Consider the following 26188-nt stretch of genomic DNA (forward strand, 5'->3'; position numbering starts at 1 on the left):
AAGCATACGTTCGACATCTGCAGGGCGCTGTATGTTATTCAATGTGAAGAGCACAGACCACTTAAAGTCATTCTCTTTGTGCGACATCTCAACAAAATGCTCAACCATTGGAGCAGTAAGGATTTTCCTTTAATTCTAGACCTGTGTTGACTTATCCGAATGTTCGCTTGCTGATTCGTCTTCCCAATGTCAATCCTTTGACAAGGACACATCACCACATATACCACGTTTTTGGTTTTACAATTTGAAAACCCAAGGTGCTTCCATCTTACTCCCTGATGCTGGAACTCGGTGCCTTCAATAGTGTTCCCACATGAAATGCAGTTACCGCATTTGTGATGACCCTCTATTGGTTTCATGTCCCAGAGGGCACGTAGATCCTTTTTTAGCGTTGGCATTGGCAGATCTGCTCTTACAATTTGCTGCCCCAGGCTCTGGTTTTTCTTAAAAGCAAAAATGGGGCGTGGGAACGGGCACTCTAGATTCTCTAATAGGTGCCAATTCTTGAGCACAGTTTGCCTGAATTTGTGCGTATCTGACCCGAAGGTGGTCACGCACACCAGGCGATCCAGTTCCTTCTTCTCTCTATTTTCAAGTAATGTTTCACGAGGAGTGAAACGGACCCTTTTGAAAGAATGTTTTAAAAGTTTCTTGGGGTATCCGCGATGAATCATTTGTTGGCAGAATGTCTGAGCATGGTGAGGTTCCGTGACAATTGTAAGTGATGTTTTCGACTCGCACGAATATGGTCGAGTCTGGTATCTAAGAACCGCAAATGACGAGTTTAGTAAGTATACGCAGTTTCGCTGTGCTAACTTAAACCGTTCGTTTGATATGTGGGTTTTTCATCTGTACCCACGGGTTCCATCTTAGATACGGCATCCATTTTGTCTCTTGCCCTCAAGTAGCCAGCGAACGGACACTGTCCGCTTCGTTACCTTGGGACTCTCAAGATATTTGTGGAAGACACATGTTCTTTGTAAATATCTTTTACGATGAGGGGGATGATACTGTAAGGCAGATGGCCCCGCTTTTGCCGTGCCAGTTTATTGTCTCAGCCGTGCATCTCATTAGGCACGTCCCTTTGATGCCTGTATCTCGTGTTTCCCGATACCTCCCCTTTTACACCCTTTTCAATCTCCCCACTGTCTCCATCTTCCTCTGCACCTGTCTTTGTCCCTATTTCGATCTGTTTTACTGCCGATCGGAATTCACTAATGTTGGGAAGATGGGTTTTTACAGTTGGGAACCGCCAAATGTTTCCGCACTTATGTTCCGGACCTTATGTGTACCAAAGTGACCAAAGCGACCCCTCTGGGGGATAATTATGGGAACCAGGTTGTAAACTTTTGTGTACCATGTTGTCCTATGAGTAAATTCTGTATAAAAGGAGCGCTCCACAGAACCAATTTGAAGCAGTCTCCCCAAGTTGCACGTGTTGTACTTGTTGTGACTTCTGTGTTCCCTGCAGTAAATAAACCTTGAATCTTTGACGCCGAAGGAAGTGTCCCGTGTCTCTGTAGTTTGTGCGCCGAAACAGGTATCCCATGAAGGTTATAGGTGTTGTTCCCTGGCACCGCTGGTACTGTTAAAAAGTCCAGTCCTTCAGTGGCGATCGCAATCGCTTACCTCTGAACAATTCCTTCGAATTCTAAGCATCTGGCCATAGGGCAAATTTGCCTTTAGGCTTCTGGGATGGTGACTTCTGTGGTGTAATATGGTGTTCTTATCTGTAGCTTTACGATACAAGGATGCTTTTAGTGTCCCATCAACACAGGTCATTTCAGCATCTAGAAACGACATTTTTGTAGTACTCGTCTCCATGGAGAACTTAATGTCCATGTGTCTGGCGTTGATCCAGTCGTGGAAGGCTACAAGCTCGGTCTGGCTCCCCTGCCACAGGAGCCAGACGTCGTCAATATAGCGCCACCACTGCAAGAAGTTTTCAATATATGGATTGTTATTGTAAACAAACATGGCCTCGTACTGTGCCATGTAGAGCACTGCCATTTCAGGGGCATATGGACAGCCCATGGCCGTGCCCTTCACCTGCATGTAGAACCTGCCATTGAATGTAAAATTGTTTTTTCTTAGGGCTATTTCAGCCAATTTTAAAATAAAATCGGTTGGTACCCTATGTGGCCTCATTCTTTTGTCCAAATATACCTGTATAACCTCCAGGGCCTCCTCCTGGGGGATCTGGGTATATAGGGACATGACGTCCATCGTCACCATTATTTGTTTACCTGGATCAAAAGCTGTTCCCTCCACCTTAGTCAAGAAGTCAGTCGTATCTTTGAGATAAGACTTAACCTCATTCAGAAATGGTTTTAGAAAAAAAACGACGTACTTCGATATAGGCTCCAAACAGGAGTCTACACCTGAAACAATCGGGCGTCCTGGTGGCTCGGCTAGGTTTTTATGTATTTTAGGCAGTAGGTATAGAACAGGTGTTCTTGGAAATTGTTTGTTTAAAAATTCAAATTCCTTTATACCTACAAATCCTTGTTCCTTTCCTTGGGTCAGCACATCAGTTATCAGCCCTTGTATCTGCTGTGTTGGGTCCTCATCAAGCAGTCTGTACCATGTATGATTACTGACTTGCTTGAGTCCCTCTGTGACATATTTGTCACGTGGCCAGATAACGATTGCTCCCCCCTTGTCAGCCTGTTTTATTACAAGGGAGGGATCTTCCTTGAGGGTTCTTATTGCCTCCGCTTGTCCTTTAGTTATGTTTGGAGACACATATTTCTTCGCTCTCTCCATGGTGGTGATGGAGGATAGCATTACCTGCTCAAACGCTTGTATCTGCTTTGGGATATTTTTAAATGGCGTGAACTTGGATTTGTTTCTGAAACCTGTTACTTCGTTACTTATTGGTGCTGGTTGGTTATGAAAAAAAGCCTTTAACCTCAGCTTTCTGCAAAATTCCAATGTTTCGATTTTTAATTTAGTGTAATCAGTATATTTTTGAGGAACAAATTTTAAACCTAAGTTCAATAAGGATACTTCCTGCTCTGTTAATACCCGATCAGATAAATTAACTACCACATTGGGTCTTTCTATGATTGGTAGAACCGTTTGCGTGTGCGCATTTCCCAAGGAATTTTGTACCTGCCCCGTCCTTGTTGACGCCTGTCTATAAAAGACACCTGTTTGCGTTGATTTGATCCCCTAGCGTCCGAATCAGATGCTTCTGAAGAGGAAGTCTCCAAGAATGTAGTAAAACGGTTTCTAGATCTAGATCCTTGTATCGTAAAGCTACAGATAAGAACACCATATTACACCACAGAAGTCACCATCCCAGAAGCCTAAAGGCAAATTTGCCATATGGCCAGATGCTTAGAATTCGAAGAAATTGTTCAGAGGTAAGCGATTACGATCGCCATGCTCAGACATTCTGCCAACAAATGATTCATCGCGGATACCCCAAGAAACTTTTAAAACATTCTTTCAAAAAGGCCTGTTTCACTCCTCGTGAAACATTACTTGAAAATAGAGAGAAGAAGGAACTGGATCGCCTGGTGTGCGTGACCACCTTCGGGTCATATACGCACAAATTCAGGCAAACTGTGCTCAAGAATTGGCACCTATTAGAGAATCTAGAGTGCCCGTTCCCACGCCCCATTTTTGCTTTTAAGAAAAACCAGAGCCTGGGGCAGCAAATTGTAAGAGCAGATCTGCCAATGCCAACGCTAAAAAAGGATCTACGTGCCCTCTGGGACATGAAACCAATAGAGGGTCATCACAAATGCGGTAACTGCATTTCATGTGGGAACACTATTGAAGGCACCGAGTTCCAGCATCAGGGAGTAAGATGGAAGCACCTTGGGTTTTCAAATTGTAAAACCAAAAACGTGGTATATGTGGTGATGTGTCCTTGTCAAAGGATTTACATTGGGAAGACGAATCAGCAAGCGAACATTCGGATAAGTCAACACAGGTCTAGAATTAAAAGGAAAATCCTTACTGCTCCAATGGTTGAGCATTTTGTTGAGATGTCGCACAAAGAGAATGACTTTAAGTGGTCTGTGCTCTTCACAATGAATAACATACAGCGCCCTGCAGATGTCGAACGCATGCTTCTGGAAAAAGAGGCATACCTAATTTTGAAATGTAATTGTATAATGTCGGGCTTAAACAGTATGTCCGAATTATCCAGAATTTGAGGGTTGGCGCCGGGCCACTGAGTGTTATTGAAGCTGTTACAGCCCGGTGCTGAATTTAATGAATTACAAATACTACAACTTTATGCACTATTGGTTCACAGAGACATGCACACGTGACTGCCGGCATTCGGTCCCACGGATTGCCCGTACATGCACTGGGTCCATTGACTACACATAATTCACAACGCCACCAGAAGTGGACTGGAAAACTTAAAAGGAAGTCTGGAGAGCGAGACAATATTTATCCTCCCCAACTAATTAACATTCGAATTGATAATGAACTACGAATCCCAGAAGGCTTAGCACCTTTTACACACTTTTTTAAGCCAAAATGAAATCGCTTCCGGCTGGATCAGGGAGGAGGCAGAGACGCAGTTCTGAACTCGACCGCGCTCGATAGAAACACAGTTGACAGGTATGCGGATTTATGTCTCGAAATAAGCGGTGTTTGGCATTGAAACCGAATGCACGCGCCTGAGAAAATGTCATCTTTTCTCTAGATAAATTCGTGGTAGACAAAAGGCATAAATGCAGCGCTGAACTACGCGAGCACCGCCCTTTACTCGAACCCCGGACGGGGTTGGAATTGACGGTGAGAGGAGGCCTCTCGTCGTGATAGAAAACAGAGGTACGAGTGACGCCTAAACCACTGAACGCTTCGTTAAGTAAAAGTTAAAAACGAGGTTGCAATATTGTGTAATTTTGTTGATAGGAGAACAGATCTTAAATATTTACGGAGAGACCGTGGGACCCTTGAATTACGGCAGTTATACACCGTTTTTAGGTACGTTTGAGATCTTATTATAATGACCCTTCGCCAAAAATCATCAGGGTTAAGCAAATACCTAAAGAGCATTATGTCTTCTTACATAGGAGAGAATTAAGAAAGACAGATCCTCCTCTCCCTCCCGCAGAACCTTCCCACCAAAACAGAGGTATGATTCAGCCCCTTTTTTTTCTAACGATAAGGCCCTACACTAATTAAAAATCACAAATCTACAACGCTGTGTTAATATTTTATGCAGAGTATTTTGCTGAATGAAAGTGAATATCCAGCATTGAGTGGAAGGAAGCTACCCTTAACGCCCCTGCTAGGAACACACAGGTATGAGCGTGACTAGCTCTCCAGGAACAGTTAATACAAATGGAATAGTGATATCAGAGTAGGCATTACATTTGTATGTTTTGTTACATTCTCAACAGACTAACACAGCCCTGATGATGGTTTGGGGACACAGGACTTGAGCCTGAAACGCGTCGGCTACTTTGGGAAACCGACTCAACCGAATCAACTTCTACGCTCCCAAACGCCACCTCCGATCTGCCAGCCACGCCCTCGCCGCCATCCCACGCATCCGTAGAGCCACAACAGGAGGAAGGTCCTTCTCCTACCTGGCCGCCAAGACCTGGAACTCCCTCCCGGCCGACCTGCGCCTGACCCAAGACCACCTCTCCTTCAGGAAGAAGCTCAAGACCTGGCTGTTCGAGCAGTAACGGCACCCCCCCACCCCCTAAGCGCCTTGAGACCCTATGGGTAGGTAGTGCGCTCTATAAAAGTCTTTGATTGATTGATTGATTGGGAAAGAGCCTAAATAATACGCCTGATGGTTTTTAAGTATATGACTGAGATGTCAAGGCTCTGTATAAATTACTGTTTGGGTATCTGAAAACCATTCTCAAAACAAAGAAATTTACTGTATAGTGATTGAGATATCGTGTTTTGTAAATGTTTGTTGAATGTGATTGTGTTGATATAATTTTTAGTTAGGTAATGTTTTATGTCAATTTAAATGTTTGTAATGCACTGTGATGAAATAATGGAATCATAAGTGAATTATGTATGTTGTGTTTTTCTCTCTGTCTATGAAATTTGGTTGCAGATGAGAGTTTTTTGCTACATAAATATTAAGTGAAAGGTAAAAATAAATATACCTGACCAGATTTAATTAAACTGTTTATTTGGTCGCCACAAAATCATAAATTTGAAATAACATTAGAAGGGAAGCATGCTATGTATTGAATTCATTAAATGGTCCAGCTTTCCCCTCTGTCCCACTAAGGACCTAACTCCTTTCTTTTGAGCTCTGTGAACATTTACAGCCAAATGAAAGAGAAGTGGTGAAAATTAATGTTGGATTTTGGTGGGAATTCTGCTAGTTTCTGGCCCAGTGAAATATCTAATTACTGGCTGGAGCACTGGATAAAAAGGGCACCTCACCACCAACTCATGAGAACTTTCCTGACCTTGAGGAAACAACCGAAGTAAGAATATTCTATTCAACCTGTGTAGTGAAACAATGTTGAATGACTCTTGATCTCCATTTAGACTTGCAACCAGAAACAGTAGCTGGTCTTCAAGGCTGATCTGTTTGGCCTCCCGTTCACCGCCTCATGACAAAAGCAGAAGAAAGGATCTGTTCTGTATGGTAGAATCATCTGTCTAGTTGGGGGTGGACTGCCCTGGACTCTGTAGGAGCTCTAGCTGGAAAAAGACCAGGGTCGGAATGCCTGCCTTGAGTATCTGCCAACTGTTGGCAAGATTATGAGTGGCTTTCTCTGAAGCAGGAAGTATTAGTACTTGATGATTTTTCTGACTTCTAGAATGATCAAAAAAGATCATTTTATTTCCCATTCCTAGTAGGGGCTCCCAGGCATTGATTAAGAAAGTGCAATTAATAATGGGAAGGCAACAATAGCTACATGGCCTTGCCAGAACTGTAAGCCATGCCCAAGAGGATCTGGCATTATTATTGAAAAGCAGGAGAGCTAGATCGAAGACAGCTTTTTTGATCCATGCGTCTATAGTTTGGTTGGCCTATGGCTCTGTATTTAAATTATGAACCCCTTTGAGGGATAATGAATAGTATTCTTAGATATTTTGTTTCACCTCATTAGTAGGTATTTCACAGTGAAGAGAAACGAGGATTGCATGACTGTTTTGTGGTGCCATCATATGAGAGTGCAATATGGGGTCACTGGAAATTGGTTTATTTCACAGAACGTCTGCGAGCCTTGAGAACGTCCTCTGAGAAAATACTAAATATGGGCGGATTTTGCGAATCTGGCGTTCGCGAATGTGCGTATTTACGGATTCGCAATCCGCAGAATCCGCGTACATCATTGCCACCCTCTGGTTGGTTTATCACTGTAGATTATGGGGGTGAAAAAAAGCAAGCACAACTGCCCTGCTTCAACTGACATGAATTAATTTGGTTTTGATTTATGTGTCACAGAATGTAAACTTCCAGTCTGGCTGGCACCTGCTTCCTTATTTGTAATTTGCTTTCTGTTGCAGTGCAATTTTTTTTCACAGGACCTTTGTGGCCTACTTGTAGCTATTCTATGAGCCTGCTGTGAGGTTCAGAGCAGGGTCATAGAATAGTTGCAAGTAGGCAACTGAACTCTGGAGGGGCCCCTCAGGAAGCACTAGAGGGAATGGTTACTAATGATAAGATTGAACTTTTGCACCTGCTGAGTGCTTTCAGTTTTGCAAAAATCGTTTTTCTGCAATTTCGCATGATTCGCGGGGCGCGAATTCGTGCGAGATCGATTTCGGAAGCCGCAAATTCGTGATAATACACGATTTGTTTTTTTTGCGGCGTGTTTGTTCGCGTGATTTTTTGCGTATTTGCAAGCCGCTTGTAGCGCAACGTTTGCGAAGTTACCCTAGCGGTCGTACATGGGCGCGGCCATCTTGTTTGCGTGACGTAATTCCGTTTCCGGGCGCTATGTGTAATCTCGCAAAGTGTGCGGCTCGCTAGTACAATTTCACGTGTGATCGCGAGGAAAATCTCGCGCGAACTTACCCACGCGGTCGTGAACGGGCGCGGCCATCTTGTTTCTCATTCATTGCTATGGTTCTGGGCATGCTTTCTGTATCCTCTCTGAATCTCTGCCATCCTTTGCTTGTTTGAAGTTTTTTTTCTCTATTTTACTTATTATCTATCCCTCTATTTTTCTAGCTCTATATTTTTGTATTTTCTGCTACGTTTTGTTAATTTTAAACTACTTTTTTAAACTCTTTTCTTTTCTTCTTCCCTATTCTATTTCTTCTTTATTATTTAGCTTCCTTTCTGCCCAGACCATGGTAAAGGGAGCCGGGAAGCATCCTGAGAAGGGGAAGGGTCCCGCACCCCGTGCCCGGCTCTCGTGCGGGCGTTTGAGGGGGGAGAATGTCCAAGCCCGGTAGATCTTCAGCGCGGAGGAGGTGGGCGCCCTAGTTTTTTATGTTCAGCGCTGCCTCCCCAGGACCATCATGGCAGGCGGCAAGATCGCTAGCGGGTACGGGATCCGGGAGCGCCGGAAGCGGTGGGAGAAGGTGTGCCGGGCCATGTACCAACAATCTCGGTTCCGGCGCACCTACAACCAAGTCACCCACCGTTGGACGGATATCCTGGACCGGGAACACGATCTGCTGGACCGGCTCGGCCTTGAGATCCCCGGGCTTGGTGAGTAGTAGTAGCTATTTCTTTACTACTCTGTTTTCTCCTGCTCTGTGTGTTATTATCTTGCAAATTTTTGTTTTTTACCAAGAGCAATAATGCTGCTGATTACATTGTAGGTAAATTATATTTCAAAAACTTCTGTGCATTTCAGGTGCACTGCTCTCCTTCTCAGTAGCGCTGCTACTATGCTTATTTGTTTTCGATTTTGTGTTCATTTCATTGGCCTGTGAAATTATGCATGAGTGTAGTTTAAAGAACTGCGTAATGCTAGACAGTAAGGGTCAGATTTTTAATTACCGGCGCATCCCTGCAAAGTAGCAGGGATGCGCCAGTAATTGTGCGCCACGCCACCACCACCCATGGTGCGCCGTATTTACAATGCGGCGCACCATGTGCCCAAAACGTCACCGAAGCGTTACGCTTCTGTGCCGTCAAGGCCGCGTCGCAACGATGGTGCAGCTCCAGCAATGCTCTGGGGTGCCCTATCTCTCCAATGCTGCGTCAAGCCATACGTCTGCTTCAAGCAGGCGCAGGGTTTGAGTCACGCATAATTGTCCTCAAAGTGACCGATTAAAATCTTGTAGATGTCCCTCAGCCACTTTTAGGATGCGTTCCTGCGCAGGAACGCCCTCCCTTGTGCAGGAACGCCCCCTGATGGCGCAGGGCTTTACAACGTGATGCATCTCCCATATGCGTCACGTTGTTAATATACGCCGCACCATGGCGCCTCTTTTGTGCTGCCGCTGCGTCACAAAAGTCACGCAACAATGAAGCAAATGAGCCGCAAGGGGCTTCTAAATCAGCCCCTACAGACTCAAGTCCAGTCCTTCCTTTGTACACATGGCGATAAGAAGAAATAGTGGTGGTGGGTTGATAGTTTGAGTATTTTAATGACTGGTTAATGTAGTAGGAAACTTTTTAGTGTTGTCGCTGATCTGCAATCACGATGGACTTTGTCCGTCACTTTGCGTGCTGCGGACTGCTGCCTGCCAGTCCTAGGCGAACCTTTTTAGTAGTTTGTTTAGTGAGTTACATAAGAACTTTCCAAGTCGACGGTCCGCAAATCAAGCAATACTAATAACGTAGTAGACCACATGAGATCGGTCAATATATCCCGTGGAATAGTTGTGTATTTGCTATTTCGCCAAAATATTTTGTTATTGTTCTTTTGAAATGTTTGATTTGGTTGACAAATATCATCCATGTTTTCTGGTCTTTCTTTCTTTCATGTTGTACATCAGCTCCCCCCAGGGGCAAGAGGGCATTGGAGGAGGCTGCTTCTGAACAGGATCGGTCAGGCGAGGGCTCCTTTGCTGGCCCCGGTAAGTTTTAATTTTAATATAGAGTACCTATTTTTTCCTAGCGTTCCTCATTCGATTTTTTCTAAATCGTCTTTGATCTTCTTGTAGACTGTATCTAAATTCTTATACTGCCTCGACTATGACTCCCTGTGGTATTACTAGATTATTCTTATTAGTCTGTCTGTGTAGCTAACTAAGATTGCACATTTGGCAATTCCATTGGACTCCCATTCTAGTCAGAAATAGCTCTATGCACTGAGCCTTCCCTGGAAAAGGGACATTTTTACTTTAGATTAGACAGTCACAAATTATTACATTGTTTTCTGGTTTTTTTCACATTTCTTTATTCCTAGACCAAATATTATATAGTAGTGAGTGGTGTATTCTAACATTCTAAATGTACTTTGTAGGTGGAACATCTGGTGGCGGGGCCAGCGCGGAGGTGGTGGTGCTGGATGAGGATAACACTTCTGGGGAGGAGGCGGTGCAAGTGCCGGACGACACCAATGTGCCTGTGAGGGTTCACACGGTGGTGGCGGGCAGAGGTAAGCTATATATTCCTTACTTATTGAGATTGAAGACTGCAGAGTGTGCTTTCTGCACGGGTGTATTATAAATCAACCAGGTAGTAGCCTCCTCTAAATGTACTTCGACTTAGCTGTGAAGTTTTTGGCGAGAAGAATCCAAATCAGATCTGAGATGAACTTGATGGATGGGATGAACGAAAAGCGAAAGAAAGGTGTAAGTAAGTGTGGAAGGACGAGAAATTTAATGATGACTGGCAAAGAAGAATGATATGTGTTTGCTTGGTCCCCGAGATGGCTGGGAAGGAAAGAATATGGTATGGTGCATGGCTGGGCGAATGATGAAGCAAGGATGGGTGGAAGGAGAACAGCCTGGGTGGGTGAAACAGAAACTGTATGTGTGCATATACTTTGAATGGATGGATGCCTGGATCATGGTACTATCTGACTCTTAGATAGCATATGTGTATCTAGAGAGAGTAGACGGTCACTGGATGAACTAAGTGTTACTTTGAAGAGCATGTAACACCGCACCCGCACGTCCGTTCCAGTGTAGGAAAGGCAAGGAAAAGAAGTTGTAATTTTGTCCAAATACTACCATGAATAGTAGCAGTAGTTTGTATTGCAACTGCAAGCACAGCATATATCCGGTTATTACGGTGGACACTCCCTACCTCTCTTAATAAGTTTAGTTTAGTAGTAGTACGTCATTCATGTGTGGGTGTATCACTGTTCACTCAATAAAAAGCAAAGCACCTAAAGTCATCCCATATGTAATCAAATACATCCCATGTGAAGTGATAGATAATCCGATTATTTAGCTTCTTCATTTTCCTTTTCTAGTACTCATTTGCACTGTAGGGTGAAAGTTTAATTAATTAAGCAGTAGCCCTTTTAACAGAGTATTCTCAGTGCCACCCGTAATAGAAAAGTAAGAGCTTCACCACCTGCATGTACTGGACCGGTACAGTAACGCAAGTCTGTCTCACTCATCATGGTGTGCGTCTGTTTTTCTCGGGTGCAAGTTCACTGCGCTGGCATTATGCCGGCTTGCAGAAGATAACGTACCAATTTTCCTAAACAAGAGAGAAGAAGAGGACTAAGACTGGTGTACTGTCATAGTCGACTGTAATGGAAGTCCATAGTGCTCGTAGAATTTGTTCCTTAAATTCCCACTAATGTTAGAGCAAGGATGAAGAAGTGGGAGGTTAGATAGATACTGGCCTCAATAGTTATGTACTGTGTTTTCAAGTTGCTAGTTGTACTGTGACACAACTTTCTGCTCAATCATTTTGTGTTAATCTTAAGGAGCATTGGTTGCAGACTATGTCTTTCTTTCTTCATATAGTGGCTCCTTCCAAATCAAAAAAACCAACAAGGAAGGAGCAGGCTCGAATGGCCCGGCAATGGAGGCTGGATGCCACTGTCGCAGAATATCGGCGGCTGCTGGCCATGGAGGAGGACACGCAGTCTACTGGTACATCCACTGCGACAGCTGCATCCTCCTCCGGGCCCACACGGGCTGCCAGCCAGCGCAGTGCTCCAGCGGTACGGAGCCGGGCTACCAAAGCCAACCGCCACCGCCGAGCAGCAAAGACAGCAGCTGCCCCCCACAGGAGTTGCAAGGCACGCCAGCGCCGCTTATGCCTCAGAGTGTCCTACCTGGAGCAGGAGGTCTTAACATATAAGAACATGGTGGAGGGCCTCCGCTCCGACCATGCCACCCTCCGCAAGGAGTATGATGCCCTGGCCGCTGAAGTGAACAGCATCCTGCCGTAGTGTCCCTTGCCCCTTTTTTAGAGACTTTTGGGGGGTGGGAATTGGGAGTTGGGTTGTTTTTGGGACTTTTGAAGGACAATCGTTGGGGTTAGGGAGGGTCTTGCCGGAGATTATTTTGTTAGGGCTACACAAATATACTTTTTGAAACTTTATCTGAGCATACCTGTTTTTTACTGCTTTTGAGTCTGGTGGGTGGGGGTTTAACAGTAAGTTTGTTTTCCTGAAACTTAAGTCTGTGTCATTCTCTTCCTTTAAGTGTAAATGGCTAAATGTTTTCAACACTAAGTGCCTCTCACAGAGTAAGTGATCCCCCCTTTCCCACCATGGATTTTCTTCAAATCACTTGCAACCAAAATTACACATTCCCACGATTGCTCTAAGACCCCAGAACTCAGTTGCAAAAATCAAGAACACCCCGAAACACATGCAATACTGCTTCTAGGGCTAACCCTAACGAACCCTAAGTTACAAAAAGTGCCAAAAGGCTTTTCCGCATGGATTTTGTCCAAACCAGTTTTATCCGGTATTAGACCTTCCCAGCAATTACCCCAGAGCCGTCAACCCAGGCGAAAACAAGTAGAAGACCCCCAAACAGCCAAAAAGCAAAAGTAAAGGTGATTAAAGTTTTAATGATATAAACTGTGCAAAACTAAGAAAGACAGACACACAGGAATAAAAGTGAATAAGTACGAAAAAGAAAGTTATTGATTCATTGGCTCATTTTCAGGGCTCGGTGTCAGGGAAGAAGAGTTCGTCCTCATACTCTGTGAATTCAGGCAGGACTAGGTCAGTGTCACCTAACACAGAAGAAATTCCCTCATCTAAGTTGCTGTCCTCCTCGTCTTCTTCCGTCGTGTAATCTGGTACTTTGTAATCTGGTGGTATGATGTGCTGATTCATCTTGATCATTGTTAACCTCTCCACATTTTTGGGCGAGAGGTGGGTCCGTTTGCAAGTTACAATGCCACCAGCAGCACTGAAAACACGTTCAGAAGACACGCTTGCGAGTGGGCAAGACAAGTAATTTATAGCCAGGTTGGTGATCTCTGGCCACAATTCATTTTTCCCATGCCAATACGCCAATGGGTCAGCATTAACATAGTCCTCTGTTGAGTCATTCAGATATTCCTGCACCATCGACTCAAGGTTCTCCACGGTTCCTCCACTTTGCTTACTTTTTGCTCGGACCTTTTGAGAACCAAACTCAAGCTCAGCTAGCCAATCCTCTTCATCACCCGATATTTCTGTTGTGTCTGGTGCAGATGATCCGGTTGCCGGTGTCTTTAACGGCTGAGAGGTCACTTCTGCCACAGCCACAGGTGCAGAAGTGGAGTCTTTTGACTGGGGATGGCCTGCTGATGCTGATGTACTGCCTTTTCCTTGAATTTGCTGCCGTTCTATTTCAAACTTCATGGCTGACAAGGCTAGCCAATGTTTTTACTTTGTAACATCTTCATCACCAAAAGGAAATAATGCACTGCCTGCCAGCGCCTTTTTGTAGCGTGGATGCAGAATAGTAGCACAAATGTAATGCTGTTCTGAGTGGATCTTTTGAAGACGTTCATCGCCAAGTAGGCGCTCTAATAATTTCCCCGCCAAAACAAAAGCTTCTTGCTTTTCTTCATCTTTTTGAAACTTAGAAGACACCGCCTTCAGTTTGTGCTCCAGCATGCGCAACAATGGGATAGCTTTTCCCAAATTACAGTCCTCCCTGCTGACTGCACGCGTGAAGACCTCAAAAGGACGAAGCATGTCTGTCAGGCTTTTAACTAGCTCCCATTCTGCCGCATCTAGCCTCAGGTCCTTCTGAGCTGTACCCAGTGTTAAGAAATACTGATCGAGTACCGTAAACTGCTCATACAGACGCTCAAGCATGTAGAAGGTTGAGTTCCAACGTGTTGGCACCTCCTGGATGAGTACTTTCACTGGCATTCGACGTTCATGTAGCAGGCTCCTCAGATCCTTCCGGGCCTTAAAAGAATGGCTGAAATGGTTGCACATTTTTCGACAGGTGACCACTAACTCGCACGCTGGACTGTCTTTATCCAAGAATTTTTTAACAACCAGGTTTATTCAGTGCGCCAAACACGGCACTCTGAAATATTGACCCAGATCCATGGCCTTAACTACATTGGCGCCATTATCCGTGGAAACATAACCAATCTCGTGTTTTTTTGGGGACAGCCAGTGAAAGACCTTTGTGTTAAACTCATTCAAAATGTTTTCTGCTGTATGATGTTTCTCCAAGCCAAACATGGCTAGTGTTGCATGTTTCCGAGCAGCTTTAAAAACTTGGTCCAGGTCAACACCTGCGTTTAGCTTTGCTTTAACCCCTGAAAAAGAGACCCAGTGTGCAGTGATGCACATGTAATCAGTCCCTGCGCCACTGGTCCGCATGTCTGTTGTCAGATGTATAGTGTGAACAGCACTCTTCTGCAAAGCTGCCCCAATCACCTCCGGCACATCTTCATGTAGTGCTGGAACCGCAACTCGGGCAAAATAGAACCGGCTAGGAACCTTCCATTTAGGGCAGAGCGCTGCCACTAATTCTAGAAAACCAACCCCTTCTACAAAAGAAAAAGGGAGAAGATCCAGCGCTAGCATTTTAGCCAGCTTAGTGTTATACAGACGCGCCGTTGGGTGGTTGCGTTCATATGGCGCGTCTGAAAACAACGTGGTTCTAATGTTGCCCTGGACCATTTTACGGGATGATGATGACTTCTTCGACCCAGTTACGCTCGCTGATGAACTTTTTCGCATTGGTGTCTCACTCTGTCCCACACTCTTAGTGTGGCTCACAGGGGGTGTGCTGACAGGGGTACTGGGTGTAAGTGAAGTGTGTGACGCTTCTTCCTCCTCGTAATCATCAGATGGAACATCAACGTTTTCTTGACTTGCAATTCGGGCCTCCTTGATCTCCTTTAGGTGTGCAAACCATTGGACAGCATGCTGTCTCTCAAGATGACCTCTCTGGCCTCCAGTCCCATAGTTGGTACCAAGCTTACCACGACTAACTGCAAGCTTACAAATGCTACAAATGGCTAGGTTTTCCTTTTTTGGGCAAATACTAAAGAAGTCCCAAACTGCGGACTTGAAATGTCTGGGGGGCGGAGGAGGCGATACTGGTGGTGGTCATGCTGCCAATGCCAGATGAAGTGGAGGATGCGTATTGCTGAACTTTACTACGTTGTGCACTTTGCCAACCACTAATTGAGGTCGAGGTGGATGGAGGTCCCTTCTGGCGAGGAAGAAATATGGAAGCGGTAGGTGGTGGTGTACTAGTTAACTTCAATGATTGTGGTGTTCTCATTGCCTCCTCGTCGACTTCATCATCACGCTCAGCAGCTTGTCGGGCTAGGGTCAAAATGTCTGTTTGCTGCATGCCCGCTGAGGCTGGAGTCAAGCCTGTGATGACTGCGTCGTCGTTGTGAGAGTCTTCAGCAGCAGGAGTATACGCCACTCCTTGTTGAGCGTCATCACACTCCATATCTATGAGAGTTTCGACGACCTTCCTTTTACGCTTAGCTACCTTTGTCAGATCATGGTGTGCCTCAGCCTCACTCTCAGACGGCAGTGGTGCTGATTCCCAAGTAAGATCCATATCATCAGAAGGAGGTGGGCTTGAAGAAGATGTAGACACCACCCTTGACCTTTTACTTGCTCGGGATGTGGAAGAGAATGAATGATCATCAGGAGGAGTGGCTTCCTCGAATGATACCTCGGCTTGATTGTCGATTTCCAGATGTGCCCCAACTTCTGGAGGAACAACTATTGTGGGCACTTGTTGTGCCCCTCCATGCACCTCTGCTTGTGCATCTCCTTGCGCTGCCTCTCCTTCAACATGTACTTGGGCTTGTACTTGCACATGTGGTTGTTGTTGCGGCTGTGGTTGTTCAACACTCGTCAGATGAGTTACAACAACCTGTGTTGATTGAGGGACATTGCTGCTGCTTTCTTGCGATGAGCCAACATCACTGGTCGACGGTGATTGAACAAGTAGACTGGCTGCCTCTGCAGCACTCAAGGGCTTGGACTTAAGTTGGCGTGGGGGTGGTGGCACTGAGCCCAATGGAGCGGGGGTGCTGCTCCCAGCTTGGTCCCCAGCAGATCCCGCTGCTGCTGCAGGCGTACTTTTTTTTTTATTCCCAAAAAATGTGGCAGGCGGCACACCAGTCTGCTTGGTAACTTGCTTCTTCTGCTACTTTCTGGCAACTTTCTTGCTAGAGGAGCTTCCGGGAACTTTTTTTGGGGCCATCTTCTTCAGATGTCACTCAGAACAGCAGGCCGCAGTTGCACAAGTTGCAGAGTTGTCTGTGGCCACACGTGACGTTGTGCTGCACACACCGCAGCAGGACTTCTTCCTGGCACTGGTGGTTTTCTTGTGCACCTAAAAGCAATGGAAGACAGAGGAACATCAGTTATACACCCCAAAAAGTCGAAAAAAACACAAAATTCAACACAATCCCAGGCCATCCATGCCCTCAATGATGTTTAAATTCAAGAAGACACCCCACAGAAAGACTAGGCCCATGCACCACTCACTACCCCTGGGCATAATGGATGGAAGCTATGCAAAATGGGTGCACCCCAAACACATGTTGCCTGTACCAGCACTCAAGATGGCCACCACCACCCACATGGCCAGTCCACATCAACAGTACACCCCAAAAAAATGAAAAACACACAAAAATCACCACAATCCAATGCCATCCAGGATGTTTACATTAAAGAGAGTGAGAGCCCACAGGCAGACTCAGTCCATGCACCACTCACTACCCCTGGGCAAAAGGCCCCACCAGCAGCCCCAAAAAATCGACAAAAACCACAAACTTCAGCACAATCCCAGCCCACCCATGGCCTCAATGATGTTTAAATTCAAGAAGACACCCCACAGAAAGACTAGGCCCATGCACCACTCACTACCCCTGGGCATAATGGATGAAAGCTAGGCAAAATGGGTGCAGGCCTCAGACACTGCCTGTCTTCAAAATGGCCCCTTGCACCCCAAGCACATGTGGAGGGCCTGCCTGTACAAGCACTCAAAATGGCCACCACCCCCCACATGGCCAGTCCACATCAACAGTACACCCCGAAAAAACGAAAAACACCCAAAAATCACCACAATCCAATGCCATCCAGGATGTTTACATTAAAGAGAGTGAGAGCCCACAGGCAGACTCAGTCCATGCACCACTCACTACCCCTGGGCAAAAGGCCCCACCAGCAGCCCCAAAAAATCGACAAAAACCACAAACTTCAGCACAATCCCAGCCCACCCATGGCCTCAATGATGTTTAAATTCAAGAAGACACCCCACAGAAAGACTAGGCCCATGCACCACTCACTACCCCTGGGCATAATGGATGAAAGCTAGGCAAAATGGGTGCAGGCCTCAGACACTGCCTGTCTTCAAAATGGCCCCTTGCACCCCAAGCACATGTGGAGGGCCTGCCTGTACAAGCACTCAAAATGGCCACCACCCCCCACATGGCCAGTCCACATCAACAGTACACCCCGAAAAAACGAAAAACACCCAAAAATCACCACAATCCAATGCCATCCAGGATGTTTACATTAAAGAGAGTGAGAGCCCACAGGCAGACTCAGTCCATGCACCACTCACTAGTACTACCCCTGGGCAAAAGGCCCCACCAGCAGCCCCAAAAAATCGACAAAAAACACAAAATTCAGCACAATCCAGCCCATCCATGGCCTCAATGATGTTTAAATTCAAGAAGACACCCCACAGAAAGACTAGGCCCATGCACCACTCACTACCCCTGGGCATAATGGATGAAAGCTATGCAAAATGGATGCACCCCAAGCACATGTTGCCTGTACCAGCACTCAAGATGGCCACCACCACCCACATGGCCAGTCCACATCAACAGTACACCCCAAAAAAACGAAAAACACACAAAAATCACCACAATCCAATGCCATCCAGGATGTTTACATTAAAGATAGTGAGAGCCCACAGGCAGACTCAGTCCATGCACCACTCACTAGTACTACCCCTGGGCAAAAGGCCCCACCAGCAGCCCCAAAAAATCGACAAAAACCACCAAATTCTGCACAATCCCAGCCCATCCATGGCCTCAATGATGTTTAAATTCAAGAAGACACCCCACAGAAAGAATAGGCCCATGCGCCACTCACTACCCCTGGGCATAATGGATGAAAGCTAGGCAAAATGGGTGCAGGCCTCAGACACTGCCTGTCTTCAAAATGGCCCCTTGCACCCCAAGCACATGTGGAGGGCCTGCCTGTACAAGCACTCAAAATGGCCACCACCACCCACATGGCCAGTCCACATCAACAGTACACCCCAAAAAAACAAAAAACCCACAAAAATCACCACAATCCAATGCCATCCAGGATGTTTACATTAAAGAGACCCCACAGGCAGACTCAGCCCATGCACCACTCACTACCCCTGGGCAAAAGGCCACAACAGCAGCCCTAAAAAATCGACAAAAAACACAAAATTCAGCACAATCCTAGCCCATCCATTGCCTCAATGATGTTTAAATTCAACAAAACAGTAGTATCATGCACCCATAACTAACCCTGGTCCTACTGGATACTGTGGCTACCCACAATATATTTTATTTAATGTTCTGAAAAAGTTCCAAAATTGTAGTTGCAGCAACTGTAATGCCCCAAACAAACTTACTTGTGAAAGTTGATTTCTAATCCAAAAGTGATCCAAAGAAAGTCAAAAAGGCCTCAAATCCAAATATCCAGCAGCATCCACAAAGAGTAATCCTTCCAGGTCAAGGTCCAAATGAAAGTGACCAGCACATGAAGAAAGCACTGGGAGGAGCCTGCTGGACAGGAACAGGAAGTTGGAGACTGTGGGGCACTTCCTCCCCCCCCCCAAAATGGACTCCTTGCTAAAAAAAGTGCAGGCAAATGTCAACCTGAGGAGTGATTCTGATAAAAATCATCATTTTCTGAAGGTTTATGCTGTTTGCTGGTGGATTTCTTGTGCAGAATTGCAAAATCTGTATTTCGCGAGTGCAAGATTGTTGCTGCCCGCCGCACCTACGTGTTCGCAATTGCGAACTCTCGCGATGCGTGCTGTGCAAGGTGGCAAGCCACGATGACGTAATCGCGGTCGCCAAACTCCCGCGGGATCCCGCAGCAAGATCCAAAATGGCGCAGCACACGCAAAATATGCAGAAAAACAACTCTGCAAACGCTGAATGACGGTAAGTGAACGCCGCTCGCCGCAAAATTGTATCACCAAGAAAAAAATCCGCTACGTGCGAATTTACGGATTTTCGGCAAATTCGCGAGAGTTCGCGGATTGCGAATTTGCCGAAAATCTGCAAATTCCGCGAGCGGAACGGATTTTACGCCCATGCTTAGGAAATACTAGTGTTCGATTTTCATTCTCACAAAGAAATACTGAGACTCCCCCAGTTACATGAAATTCCCTATTAAAAAAATAAAAAGTGAAGAAGAATATGTGATTGTGGATGAATGTCTTTTTCTTATCTTACTTTCAAGTAGTGTGCCTCATGGCCTGTATAGTTTTGTACTTTTACACCCACTGGCAAAATGATGTTTCCAGATTTGCACTTTGTAGGAGGCTGGCTTAGTATATGGTGCATTCTTATTTAATGGAAGCACCTTGCACTAATCCAGACAACTCCTATGCTGATTTTAGTGTTCTTAGACAACCATCGAAAGCTGGTAGCTGTGGAAAGAAGCATTTAGGCATGGTCCGGAAGGAGTGTTAAGCAGCCTGTTTTACCAGAACTAATCATAGATTGTAGATTAAAGGAAAAATAACTACACAGTGTGTGTATTTATAAAAATAGTTATATTTATTATACACACTTACTGACACATTGGTATATCTCCTACCCAAAGATATCAACATAATACACATAATACTTCAAATGTAAACAGGTAAGTAAGTACAAACACACAGTGGTCTCCAGGGGAAGACCAAACAATATACTAAAGAAGTGCAATGCGAACTGCGACCGAAGTCGAGACTTGGACTAGAGGACTCAGAAGCACTAGGGACACAAGGAACCACCCTCGGCAAGTACCCAGGAACCCCACAGAGGCTGAGTGCAGAGTGGAAACACAGCCACGTAATCAATGAAAGACAATGAGAAAGTCACGGTTGCAGTTTTCAAGAAGAAGGACCCTTCCCAGTGGACCCTGAAGAAACCCTGTGGAAGACAGAACGTTGAAGAGTCATCCCACCTTTGGATACCCTAGGAACCAGGATGCCTACTCCAGGGAAGCCGGGTGCATATGTGCGAATTGACGTTGTAAACTGCCAGTAGCCGCCCACGGAGGGAGTTCCGTAGGGCGGAAAGGCGGGGCGGGGGGTAGTAAACACCGGAATATGGATGATTGGAGGTAAGTAAACAATTAAATAAATCAAATGAATTTTGTTGCGCGCCCTGCATCGCAAAATGTGATGCAGCGCACAATACGAAATTCATTTTATTTATTTAATTGTTTACTTACCTCCAATCATACATATTCCGGTGTTTACTACCCACCACCCTGCCCCTCCCCCGCCCCACCTTTCCGCCCCACGGAACTCCCTTCATGGGCAGGTACTGGAAACTGCCATAGACTACAATTGAGGACTTCGGAAAAGATACCGGTGGCATAGGTGAAAGAGTCCGGTGGAATCCAAGGATGAATTCTTGAAGAGGAGTACTTGCAAGCAGAGGGGACAGAGTCTATGCCACTCTGAGGGGCCCAGGAGGCATGGAAGACAAATGACCACTGATGATGAAAGTGGCAGGAGTGATGACTGTGACCTTGTCACTGCAGCTGTGAAGACCGGGTGATGCTGTGGAAGACCAGGAGCCATTCACAAGCTATCCTACGTCAGAAGGCAAGAACCAGGGGGTCAGTGTCTGGTGGGAGCACCAACAAGCCTTGGCAGCAGCAACAGATGTGGTAAATGGAGAAGGAGCAACATTGGGACCAGCAAGGTTCAAGGGACTCACCAAGTGCAGGGCAGTCAGAGCAGGCCGTGAGCAAGCAGGGAAGCCCACTGAAGCCAAATTAGACCCTCAAGAAGACCCACAGGCCGCAGGCATAAGACTTGCAAGAGGACCTCGAGCAAAATGCTGCCCCACATTGCCAAGAATGCAGTGAGGGCAAAGATCTTGGCACGAAGAAATGCTGGAGGCAGGAGCTTCTTGTAACCTGAAGATCTCTGAAGGACAGATTCAACAAGTCTTGGAAACAGCAAGTTGACGCACTGCACAGGGATTCTATTCCAGTGGTTGCGACAAGAGACATTGGGCCCGATTCACAGAACTAACTTAAGACAAAATCCTAAACTTACTACCATTTTCGTATTCACAGAAGGCACTTACTCATTTTGGTATTCACAGAAGACACTTACTCTTTTCGGTATTCACAGAAGTTAGGAGTCCTAACTTTAGGACTCCTAAATGCCTTCTGTGAATACGGAAAGTCTTAAAATTAGGATTTTTCTCAGTTTAGTTGTAGTAAAGTTAGGACTCCTAACTTTAGAACTCCTAAATGCCTTCTGTGAATACCGAAAGTCTTAAAAATAGGATTTTTCTCACTTTAGTAGTAGTAAAGTCAGGACTCCTAACTTTGGGACTCTTAAATGCCTTCTGTGAATACCGAAAGTCTTAAAATTAGGGTTTTTCTCAGTTTAGTAGTAGTAAAGTTAGGACTCCTAACTTTAGAACTCCTAAATGCCTTCTGTGAATACCGAAAGTCTTAAAAATAGGATTGGTACCTGGAATACAGGGGGCCAACCTAGGGGAGCCCCCAGTACATGGGATCCTACATCCAAAACTGGATTCCAACATGTTTAATGTCAAACATGACCAGTTTTTGAGCAGCCAATATATAGTTAGACATCTTGTAATTAGCTTGATGTCCACTATGTGTATTAAATAGCTGACCACACTTACAAAGCCTAGAGAATTGACTCAGGGGTTTGTAGGGGGTGTCCCTGCTCATGCAGGGCACCCTCAAACCTATAACCTAGCACTTTGCCTTCAGGATTGAAAGGCATGCCTTACGGGTGACGTATAGGTTTTAAGTGAAGTGACCTCAGATATAAGGAAACTTATATTTGTCGTAAGTGGTGCTAGCACCAACTCACACAGCCTAAATGGCAGGCCTGTAGTCACAGTTTGAGTGGTCTCTCATGGGTGGCATAACACATGCTGCAGCCCATGGGAGACCCCTGGTGTACCTATGCCCTGGGCACCTTAGCACCATATACTAGGAACCTACTGGGGTACAACAGTAGCCAATTGGGAAGGTACCAAAATATATACCACTGTCAAATTTAGGGAGGAAGCAAAGTGACTGGGTTACTGGTTAGTAGGAGGCCAGTCGGACTAGTCAGAAAACAGATTACCACCAGCATAAAATGGGGCTAACCATAAAAGCAGATCCTACATTCCTACACACCTAGTTTATTTGCTCGTAGAGAAGTAGACTGAAACGCTTCCCCTTCAAACTAAAAATATATGGGTTCTGCTAAAGCTCCTAAACATATAAATCCATCCCTATATGCAGTTTAATATATTTTCATAGGAAACATCTGTGAGTCGCCTTTAATTCAAACATGAAAGTGTTAACTTCTCAGTAAGTATAGGTCTCGTATATTGGGATCAAGGGATGTCTATTTTCTAAAATGGAATGCAAGTTAAAACAATTTAGCACATGAAAAACAATTAACACCACTCCACTCAATGCATTTGAACATCCTTTCCCACTATGAATTGTGTATCAATAATGCACACTATTCCATGTAGATTATAGAAGGCGTTCTGTTTTTTTTCTGCTGGAGATATGCAGGAACGAAATAGTCACCATTTCAATAATAAGCTTTGATGACTGATTTAGTTGATAATTATAGGTTGTTTTTGGCCCACATTACCATTAAGACTTTTTTCGTTAATAAATGTTCTTCTTTTTCTGAAAGAGCTTGTGTGTATTGTGTTGCATATAACTGCAGCCTATTTGCTTCCCGGCTCCTATTCATTCCTGCCACTGATAAATGTTCATGAGTCATGTTTTCCATCTTCCTTATGTGTTTATTCTAAATGTCAGTTCAAGTTTTAAGCAATAGTGCACTGTTGGGACTGTTTCACGCTTGTAGTATCGTCGATTTACGTTCTCTAATGGGATTTTATCACCCTAATGCGTGTGCATACTTGTACAGCGTTCTTGGTGAGGAGAGTCTTGCTTAGAAAAGAGTAGTAGAAATTGGAAAGTATTTACTAAAACATTAATAGTGACCGGAGTATTTACAACGAAGATAAAATATGGCCATGCGTAGGGCTTGATTTAGAGTAAGGTGGACAGGATACTCCATGACAAATGTGCGATAGTAGTTGCAATGCAGCACATGCTACGAAATTCATTTTATTTATTTAATTGTTTACTTACCTCCAATCATCCATATTAAGGTGTTTACTACCCCCACCCTGCCCCTCCCCCACCCCGCCTTCCCACCCCACAGAACTCCCTCCACGGGCCGCTACTGGATAGTACTCTGTCTGCAGAACTCTCAATCAAAAAACACAGCTATATACTACAGACTACCACTATTAGCCACAAGCACAGATCAATATATCAAGACAAATATGTTAGTGAAAAAAACTCAAAAACGACTATATGTTCCTTCTAATATCGTCACATAAAAATGTAATATAATGATCAATAATCAAAAGCACTCACTGGCTCACACACACACACGCATGCATGCACACACACACACACACACGCTTAACAAAATGGCCATCACCTCATTGCAAGCAAGGAACGAGACATAGAGATCAAAGACAAAATTACTACCTCTCACACACACACAAACACAGTCCACAAAATGGCAGTCACTACTTGGAGCTATGTAAAACAAAGAGAGCATGGCTGTCCTATCCTGGCTGGTGCTCATTCCTTCCCACTTTAAAAAAAACTTGCAGGATTGCAGGGAAAGGATTGAACAAACATACACCCAGAATGTGACTGGGCCTATTAGTGGGCCTACTACATCACCAATAAATCAGTAACACACAATTCAGCAGCACAGAAATTTGAATCTGCAAGAAAAGTTTAAAATAAAATGTAATATTTCCTAAACACATCCAGCACAAGGCAATAATTGCCACTGCAGGGATGGCACCAACTCTCGGCCTTTGGCAACAGTATTTCTCTTTGTCTAGAGATTCACATTGCAACCATAACCTGAATGATCAGCAAAAACAATTGCATCACAAGTTAATATTGCACCCATTTTCCTTATATTACTTGTTCCCACAGATGTCCCTTCTAGAGCTCTGTAACTCAGCATAAGTAACACTATAAAACAGGTCCTGCTTTTTCCCCTCTGTTAAACCTGTTAGCCTTTGGGTGGTCTTCCCCCAAACTTTTGCCTTCATCCTCTTATTTTTGCTGATCTCCTTTTAGCTGGCTTTAGGACTCTGGCCACTTTACCACTGCTACCCCATGCTAAAGTGCATGTGCTCACTGCTTAAAACAAGGTACTACTGGCTTATAGTCAATTGGGATATTTAATGTACTTGTAAATCCCTTGTAATGTGACAGTACCTGTTCCTCTGGCTTATAAATGAAATGATACTAATGGGCCCGTAGTACTGACTGTGCCACCCACTTAAGTAATACTTTAAACATGTCTCAGGCCTGCCATTACTGCCTGTCTGGGCACTTTAAAATGCAATTTCTACATGTAAAAATAAACCTTTTGTCAGGGCCAGACCTTCCTTCTGAATACATATAAGTCACTCCTTCACTCCTAGCATACGCCCTGGGCAGCCAGGAGGGCAGAGGTGCAAAGCATTTAAAAGTTAGGACATGTATGTTTAAGTTTTACATGTCCTGGTAGTGAAAAACTCGAAAAACTCTTAAACTTGTTTTTACCTACTGCAAGGCCTTCCTCTCCCATAGGATAACAATGGAGTTACTTTGTTACATTTAATAAGCTGTAATTTGGGTGTTGTTAGAAATGGGGGTCTCTGGTTGGAAGTGCCTTGCACCCTGTCCAAGTAGGGACCCTTCTTTCTAGTCAGGATAAGGATATTGTACACCCAAGATAACCCATACTCACCCCCTTGGAAGCTTGGCACAAGCAGTCAGGCTTATCTCAGAGGCAATGTGTACAACTAAAAGTTTGACTTTTAAAAGGTACTAGCAATTCTGTCCATAAGAAACTATGAATTCAGTGATTTTATTCAAAGTACCTTTAGATGCATCAAAATTCATAAGGCAAACAGTCACAGAGAAGGGAAGCGTCGAAAAACACAGTGATGCATTGGTTCCTGATTCCTTGGGGAGGCGATGCATCAATTCTGCTGAACGCAGGAGAAGTGCTGCGCTGAATCTGGACTGTAGGGGGAAGCAAGGCATCATTTCAAAGACGGTTCTGGGCTGCAGGTGATGTGTCGGAAAAACATGCCGTACAGGTGCGATGCGTGGAAATCTGGACGCGATGGCGGTCGATGCAGTGGTGGTCAACAGGTGGTGCGTCGATTTCTTCTGCCGTGGTTCCACGATGCGTCGATTCTTTCAGCCGCACAGCAGGGTCTGCATCAGAGTCGGTGCGGTGGTCTGGCCTTCAGAGACCTGTGCACTGAACTCAGGCTGTGGTAATTTCTTCGTCAGCTGGAAGGTGCTACATCGAATTCTTTGGCCTCACAGGAGCGGTGCATGGAAATTCTTCCTGCGTGTTTGTGCTGCATTGGAAAAACAGGTGCTGGAAAGGGCGACATATGTCGATATTGATGGTTTCCAAGGGCCCAGAATTGAAAGTGGCACCACAAGGCAGGTTAGAACTACCAGCAGTGGAGTTGAAGTCTTAGAGTCCCTAAGACTTCTTAACAGTTCTACATGAAGCCTTTGGAGAATCTGCCCAAGCAGGATACAGCAAAGTAAAAGTCCAGTCTCTTCCACTGCCCACAGACAGAATCAGC

This window comes from Lissotriton helveticus, chromosome 8 (assembly GCF_964261635.1).
Source record: "Lissotriton helveticus chromosome 8, aLisHel1.1, whole genome shotgun sequence".
NCBI classification, from domain to species: domain Eukaryota; kingdom Metazoa; phylum Chordata; class Amphibia; order Caudata; family Salamandridae; genus Lissotriton; species Lissotriton helveticus.